We start from the raw sequence: 8,497 nt of genomic DNA, 5'->3' as shown, positions 1-8,497 counted from the left end.
TATTTATTATTTAGTTTTATTTTACTGGTTATATTTTTCTTCTTTTCTCTCAGGTGCTCAATCTGGTATATAACCAGAACAAGGCTAGAAGAAGAAATATTGGACTGTGATTCGGAGATAGACAGAACTCTGAAAGCCATCAGGAGGGAAAGGAAACATCAAGAGCACGGTAAAGGAGATCCTGAAATTCCAACCATGGGCGATAATAATGACAGACCAAGACTCTTGAGAGATTACGGAGCTCCATCTGTCCAAGGATTTTAGCCTAGTGTCACTAGACCCACAGTGGAAGCCAACAACTTTGAATTAAAACTAGCATGGCTCCAAATGATTCAACAAACCCAGTTTGTAGGTTCCCCTACAGAAGACCCACACTATCACCTCCAATGCTTTCTTGCCCTATGTGACACATTCAAAATGAATGGAGTGTCTGATTAAGCAATAAGACTCAAAGCATTCCCATTCTCCCTTCGAGACAGAGCGAGGAAGTGGTTACTTTCTCAAAAAGCTGGAACGTTCACCACTTGGGAGAACCTCTCTCAAGCTTTCCTAGCAAGGTATTTTCCACCTGCAAAGACTGCAAAACTGAGGCTTGAGCCTAACACCTTCAGACAAAAGGAAGGAGAATCACTCTATGATGCATGGGAAAGATACAAAGACTTGCAGAGGGAATGTCCACACCATGGTATATAAGATTGGCTATTAGTGCAAAATTTCTATAATAGATTACTACCCTCTACAAGGAGCACAGTTGATTCAGCTGCAGAGGGTGATCTAATGGAGAAAACAGTGCCACAAGCACTTGAACTTCTAGAAAAGGGTTGCATACCATATTATGAATGGTCAAATGAAAGAGAAAATGCAAGGAAAACTGCAGGGGTACTAGAAGTAGACGCCCTAAGTATGATAAATACTCAGTTTGATCAGCTCATAAGGAAACTCGAAAAGAATGCAAGCCAACGCAGTTGGTACAAATAGTCAACCTGAAGATAGCTATGGAGGAGGATACATGAGTTCAGAATGTAGCAATTTTAATGAACCCTCCTCAGAACAGATGAACTATGTGAATAATGGAGGAAACTTTAACCAGAGGCAACCCAACAATCCATATTCAAATACTTACAACCCTGGATGGAGGAACCACCCAAATTTCTCATGGTCTAATCAGCAAAACCAGCCAATAAACAAGCAACAAGGGTACAAACCACCAGTACCCCTTGGATTTTAGAACAGAGGACAAAGCTTTACACAGTCATCACTACCTCTCCAACCTCAACAACCTGAACCGAAAATGACTATGAAAACCATGATGAAAGGGTTCCTAGCAGCTCAACAACAACAAACTGAATTGATTAAACAGCTGACTTCCAAAGTGGACCAACTTGCTACTCACAACAAGATGCTAGAGAATCAGATCACTCAACAAGCAAGCTCTTCAAGTAAGGCTGCTGGCAAACTACCTAGCCAACTAGAAATGAACCCAAGGGAGCATTGTAAGGCAGTTACACTGAGGAGTGGGAGAACTCTAGTACAACTGAGGTAGAACCAACAGAGGGAACCATAGAAAAATTTAAAGACCTAGCAGAGAAAAAGGAGGAAGAAGCTAAGAAAGATCAGGAAGAGGAAGCAAGGAAGACAAAGAAATTACCAGAACCATACTAGCCTCTCCTACCTTTTCCTCAGAGATTTCAGAAAACCAAATTGGACAAGCAGTTTGGGAAGTTTTTGGAAGTTTTACAGAAACTTTACATCAATATCCCCTTCACTGAAGCAAAGAAAATTATGTCATCCTATGCCAAATTTCTTAAGAAAATTATGTCAAAGAAGAGAAAGCTAGAAAACTATGCAACAACAGCTCTAACAGAGGAATGCAGTGCCATACTGCAAAATAAACTGCCTCCAAAGTTAAAAGATCCAGGAAGCTTCTCCATACCTTGCCTCATTGGTGACAAGAAAATAGATAAGGCCCTCTGCGATCTTGGAACAAGCGTCAGTTTAATGCCTCTATCAATATGCAAAAAGCTGGAGATCGGGGAACTAAACCCAACAACAATCTCATTGCAATTGGCTGATCGATCTGTTAAATATCCTGTAGGAATACTGGAGAACATTCCGATCAAAGTGGGCAAATTCTTCATTCCAGTGGACTTCATTATCCTTGAGATGGAAGAAGATGTTAAAATTCCTATCATCTTAAGAAGGCCACTCTTGGCAACCGCCGGAGCTATTATAGACGTCAAAAATGGGCGACTAACTCTCAAAGTAGGAGAAGAAGAAGTGGAGTTCAACTTGTTCGACACGATGAAACACAAATTTGAACTTGATGAATGCTTCAAAGTTGACACAATTGACGAATATGTTGAAAAGGAATTTCATAAGACCCATCCTAAAGATCCTCTTGAAGCATGTATTATGCACAGCCACACAGTGGATGATGAAAATATAGAAAAAGCAGCCTGTGCACAACAGTTAGTAGCTCATCCACCCCTACCATTAGCTAAAGCTTCCAAGATGGAGAAGTTGAAGGAGGAACAAACCAAAGGTAAGCTCCAGGAAAACGCCAAACAGGTAGAGCTTAAACCTCTCCCATTCTCACTAAGGTATGCATTTCTGGACTCAAATTCTAAATATCCTGTTATAATCAATGCTAACCTGTCTAAATTAGAGGAGGAAAAATTGCTAAGAGAACTTAGGATCCATAGCAAAGCCATAGGGTATAAGATAGAAGACCTGAAGGGAATCAACCCTTCGATTTGCATGCATAGGATACCCATGGAAGAAAACAGTAAACCCACAGTCGAACACCAAAGAAGACTTAACCCAAACATGAAAGAAGTAGTCAAGAAAGAAATTTTAAAACTATTAGATGCAGGTATCATATACCCAATCTCTGTGAAACATCCTCATTTTAGCTAGTCCGTACAGTCTACTATTCTGGTGACCAGTGTCGGTCCGGACAGCTAGAACATTCGGAAAAATATTTAAACTAAAGTGAGGAACCATATTAACTCAAATATTAATAAGAAAAATTTAGGAAAAATTTTAGAAATAAAATACAACCAAGTTAAATGAGCCGGTGCCCTAACAATGGGTAACCTAGTGAGAAGTTGCGGTTCTCGTAACTAGGAGCCCTAGACACAGGGAAAAAATTATAAAATAATTATTGAGACTCCAGAGAAGGGTTATTGAGGTTCTCATGGCATTAGAATGCCAAGAAAATACTTAGAAAAATTTTTCAATCCATACAGATAATTTTGGCCTGTTAAGCCAAACGGAGGGCATTTTGGTCATTTCGTCTTCAGAGATGATTTTCGGCCAACTTGTCCAGTTAAATAAATAATTTATATAACATGAAATATGAATAAATGTTGTTAAAAATTTAATTAAAATTAATTAGACAAAAATGGAAAGAAAAGGAAAGAAAATGACATTATGACATCATAATGATGTCATTAAAGTTCTCCCAACTTATCCCATGTGGACACATGGTATAACTTTATTTAAAATAGACTTAATGGGCTGAAAATTGAAGAAAAATCATAATTCTCTCCCTTCTTCATTTCCTTGCTATAAACCATTCCTTCCCTAACCACCATGAACAAGCTTTTTCAAGCTTGATTTTCCCTAGCTTTCTTCCACCAAAAACCCTAATTGTCAACACAAAAACTTGCTCTTACACCTTGGTGATTCTTTTGGGAGCAAAAAGAAGAGGAAAACAAGAGCTTTAGCAAGTGGGAAAATGTCACTCCATAGAGGTTAGTGACCTAACCTTAATTTTTACTTTGAATACATGTTTAAGGACTTGAATGAGTGTAAATTTCAAAGGAAATTTGTTAAAAACCACTTGTATGCCATCCCATATTTTTCAGTAGCCATTGTTAGGGTTTGATTGTGTTGAGTTTAATGAAGTTAAAAGACCATCATGGCAGCCCACAATATGTACCCACTAAGTGGATTGATGAAATGAAGTGAAAATGCATGAATGATAATGTGTGAGTTAGGGTTTAGGGTGGAAAAATGGGATTTTGACCATGTGATGATGAAAATAGGTTTTAATGGTCAATTAGTGACCATTTAGTTCTGTTTAAATAAAAAATGAAGTGTGTTGAGTGATGGGATTTGGGTTTGGTGTGGCTGCCATTAGAGTGACCTGCAAAATTGGAGTGACCTGCGAAATTAGACTTTAGTCCAGCAGGTTTGGGCAGCCATAACTTGAATTGTAGAGGTTCAATTGGTACAAGGCCAATTGGACATGAAACTAGACACATAATAGCACAACTTTGGTGAAGAAACCATGCCAATAAAACCAAACCAAGTGGACCAAAAGCTTGCCCTAATCTGGGTGATCTGCAGTCTGCCTAGGCAAAATGACCAAATAAACAGTGTTTGGTCATTGGCCATAACTCAGTGTAGAAAGGTCCAATTGACCTAAAATTTTACCAACAACAAGCTGAGATATAGACCAACAACTTTCATGAAGAAACCTAACCCAAATTATGACCAGAACCTATCCAACAAGTGAGTTGTAGTCACTGTTTATTGCACTGTAGATATGGCCAGTCCAGAAATTCTAGACAAAATTTCAATCCAGCCAGTTGGGGTTTTTGGACCATAACTTGAGCTACAAAACTCCAAATGGAGTAATTCAAAAAAGGAAATGCAACTAGACAAAATAAGAAACAACTTTCATGTTGATCAGTTTGCCAAATTCCCACTGCAAAAATGACTAATAGAACAGTAAAAACAAAGTAAGAAAACTGAAAATTTTATCCAATTAGCATTAAGCTTAGAAATGGTATTGGCAACCAATACGAACAAGTTTCAAATGCAAAATGTGGTATGTTGGGAGTATTTAAACCAATGTACCCATTGTCTAAGCAAAAGTCAACATTTTGGTTGACTAATGAAGTGAATAGTAAAACCAAAACTTGAAATTCAAAAATTGTAAAACTTAAAAATGTAATATGCCCTAGTATACCTAACAAGATTGGTTTGGATAGCTTGGCATGCCAATAGGGTTCTTTAGCAGTACTGCATATGGCTTCATGCCATTCTGTGTTTCATGGCTCCCATGCCATTCTGTGACATAATAGCCTTTGGCTATGTTATTTGAGTTGATATACTTGGGTTTTAACCCTGATAATTGTTCTGACTTATTAGGCATTACATTTGCACCGGGAGACACAATGTGACCGATGGTGTGATAGTCCGAGGTACTTAATACCCAATGCCTGTTTACCCGTTTATCCAGTCCAGTCAACTAGTATGGGTTACTCGGGCAATGATAATAAACCTTACCAAATTTTAAGTGAATAATACTGCAAATAATACCAGAAATTAAGTCTACCCAAAAATGAAATCATACATTCTGCATAATTATTTTATTCTATTTTATTTTATTTTATATTGTCACCACTAATCAGAATTGCTTAGCATGTCGCTTTTGCCACGCGCAGGTACTGGAGACCTAGCTGGGGAGCCCAGCAGACATCAGACGGGGTGAGCCTTCAGAGTTGCATCCGGGGTCCAGAGTCACCTCACATCTGCACTGCATATGGTAGGACATTAGGACTATAGGTGGCCCTTTTGTATTTTTGCATTTTGTATTAGTTTGGATTGTAACTATAAACTCCTATAATTATGTATTAATGTAAATATATGAAATTTCATATTATTGAGATTTTTTGCATAATGTATGTTGATAAATGAAATATTGAGAATTATTTGTGAATATGCTTCAAGTGATGAAGTGAACAGAAAGGTTTTGAAAATAGTATTGTGATTTGAGATTGAGATTTTGAGATTGACTTGAATGTGTATAATGGAGTTTGGATTTGGAAATTATTTTGGAAGTGTTTTTAAACAGGTTCAGAAGAACTGTTTTTCCAATTTACAGCCGGCACTCTGCCTGATTTTCTATAAAATTTGAGGATAAATTCAGATTTATCAAAATTGAAAATAAATGAATTAAAAGGGATAAATTGTAATAGAAATATAAATTGGTGCTCCGGCACACTGAGTGGCATAACTTGCTCGGCTACACTATAGACGGGTAAGGGGTGTCACACTCTGATAGTAAATGGGTTAGTCCAGTACATGTAGTTCCTAAGAAAGGTGGGACAACTGTTATCCAAAATGCAAGCAATGAACTAATTCCTACTAGAGTAGTCATTGGTTGGTGAATGTGCATAGACTATAGGAAATTGAACGGTGCTACTAGAAAAGACCATTTCCCTCTCCCCTTCATTGACCAAATGTTGGAAAGATTAGCGAAACACTCTTATTTCTGTTACCTAGATGGGTATTCAGGATTCTTTCAAATTCCTATTCACCCAGAAGACCAAGAAAAGATAACATTCACTTGCCCATATGGAACATTTGCATATAGAAAAATGCCTTTTGGTCTTTGTAATGCCCCTGCTACCTTTCAAAGATGCATGATAGCTATCTTTTCTAATTATATTGAAGATATCATGGAAGTTTTTATGGATGATTTTTCCGTCTATGGAACTACTTTTGATGATTGCCTAGCTAATTTATCTAAGGTGTTGCAAAGATGTGAAGAATCAAACCTGGTCCAAAATTAGGAAAAATGCCACTTCATGGTAAGGGAAGGCATAGTTCTGGGACATTTGATATCAGAAAGAGGAATTGAAGTAGATAAGGTAAAAATTGAGATCATTGAAAACATGCCACCACCAACATCAGTCAAGGGAGTGCGAAGCTTTTTGGGACATGCAGGATTCTACAGAAGATTTATCAAGGACTTTTTTAAAATAGCTAAGCTACTTACTAACTTGTTAAGTCAAGATATTCCCTTTGATTTTGATGAAAATTGCTTTATTTCCTTTAACAGGATCAAAGAAGCCCTGATATCAGCATCAATAATGCAGCCACTAAATTGGGAGCTACCATTCGAGGTGATGTGCGATGCGAGTGACTTTGCAGTTGGAGTAGTGCTCGGGCAAAGAAAGGATAAAAAGCTCCATGCTATTTATTATGCTAGCAAAACATTAGATGATGCACAAATCAATTATGCCACCACAGAGAAGGAATTCCTAGCAGTGGTGTTTGCAATGGACAAGTTCAGATCTTACCTCATTGGGTCCAAAGTCATTGTATTTACATATCATGCTGCAATCGGATACCTTTTCAACAAGAAGGAAGCAAAACTAAGGCTGATTCGATGGATCCTACTCCTACAAGAATTTGACCTTGAAATAAAGGACACAAAGGGATCCGAAAATGTAGTAGCTGACCATCTTTTCAGACTAAAATTGGAGTACATGGAGGACTTCGAAGATTTGCCAATTAATGATTCATTTCCCGATGAGCAATTACATGCATTCTCCAAGGCTCCATGGTACGCTGATTTTGTTAATTTTCTTGTATGCAGGATACTGCCTCCAAACATGACTTACCAGCAAAGGAAGAAATTCTTACATGATGTAAGATATTACTTATGGGAGGAACCTCTACTGTACAAGAGATGTAATGATGGGCTGATAAGAAGATGCATACCAGAGGAAGATATGGAAAGTGTCATTTATCACTGCCATTCATCACTATATGGAGAACATTTCGGTACCTCAAAAACTGCAGCAAAAATTTTGCAAGCAGGGTTTTACTGGCCACAGTTGTTTAAGGATGTGAGATCCTTTGTGCTAGGTTGTGATCAATGCCAAAGAACAGGTAACAGTTCAAGGAGGAATGAAATGCCACTACATAGTATACTTGAGATAGAATTGTTTGATGTATAGGGAATAGACTTCATGGGCCCATTTCCCGCTTCTCGTGGAAACAAATATATTCTGGTTGGAGTTGATTATGTGTCAAAATGGGTAGAAGCAATTGCGACACCAACCAACGATACTAGAGTGGTCACAAGATTCCTTAAGAAAAACATTTTCACAAGATTTGGCACACCACGAGTAATAATCAGTGATGTAGGAAGTCACTTCTGCAACCAACAATTCAAAACACTACTGAAAAAGTATGGAGTGACTCACAAGGTGGCCACACCTTATCATCCTCAAACCAGCGGTCAAGTAGAAATCTCAAATAAGGAACTGAAGCAGATTATGGAGAAAACTGTTAACAAATCCAGGAAGGACTGGTGCATGAAGTTAGATGATGCACTTTGGGCATACCGCACTGCATATAAAACCCCAATTGGCACAACACCCTTCTGACTGGTTTATGGAAAATCATGCCATCTCCCTGTTGAACTTGAGCATAAAGCCTACTGGGCAATTCAGATCCTAAATTTTGACCTCAAAGCTGCTGGTGAGAAAAGGCTCTTACAACTGAATGAGTTGGAAGAAATCCGACAGGATGCACACGAAAATGCCAAAATCTTCAAGGATAAAACTAAAAGATGGCATGACAGGCTCATAGTAAGGAAAGAGATAAAAGAAGGAGATCTTGTCCTCTTATTCAACTCTAGATTGAAACTCTTTCTGAGGAAGCTGAAGTCAAGATGGTCCGGACCTTTCAA

At 38.1% G+C, this 8,497-nt stretch overlaps 1 non-coding gene across 1 annotated transcript; it reads right to left on the bottom strand.

The window, feature by feature from the left end:
- Nucleotides 1–582: 582 nt before the first annotated feature.
- LOC131172326 (small nucleolar RNA R71) lies at nt 583–689 on the bottom strand. Its single transcript, XR_009142808.1, has one exon. It is a non-coding gene; the product is annotated as a small nucleolar RNA R71 (small nucleolar RNA).
- Between the last annotated feature and the right edge of the window lie 7,808 nt (nt 690–8,497).

Source organism: Hevea brasiliensis, chromosome 13 (assembly GCF_030052815.1).
Source record: "Hevea brasiliensis isolate MT/VB/25A 57/8 chromosome 13, ASM3005281v1, whole genome shotgun sequence".
NCBI lineage: Eukaryota > Viridiplantae > Streptophyta > Magnoliopsida > Malpighiales > Euphorbiaceae > Hevea > Hevea brasiliensis.
Note: the sequence above shows the minus strand (reverse complement) of the source record. Positions and strands in the feature narration are given on the sequence as shown.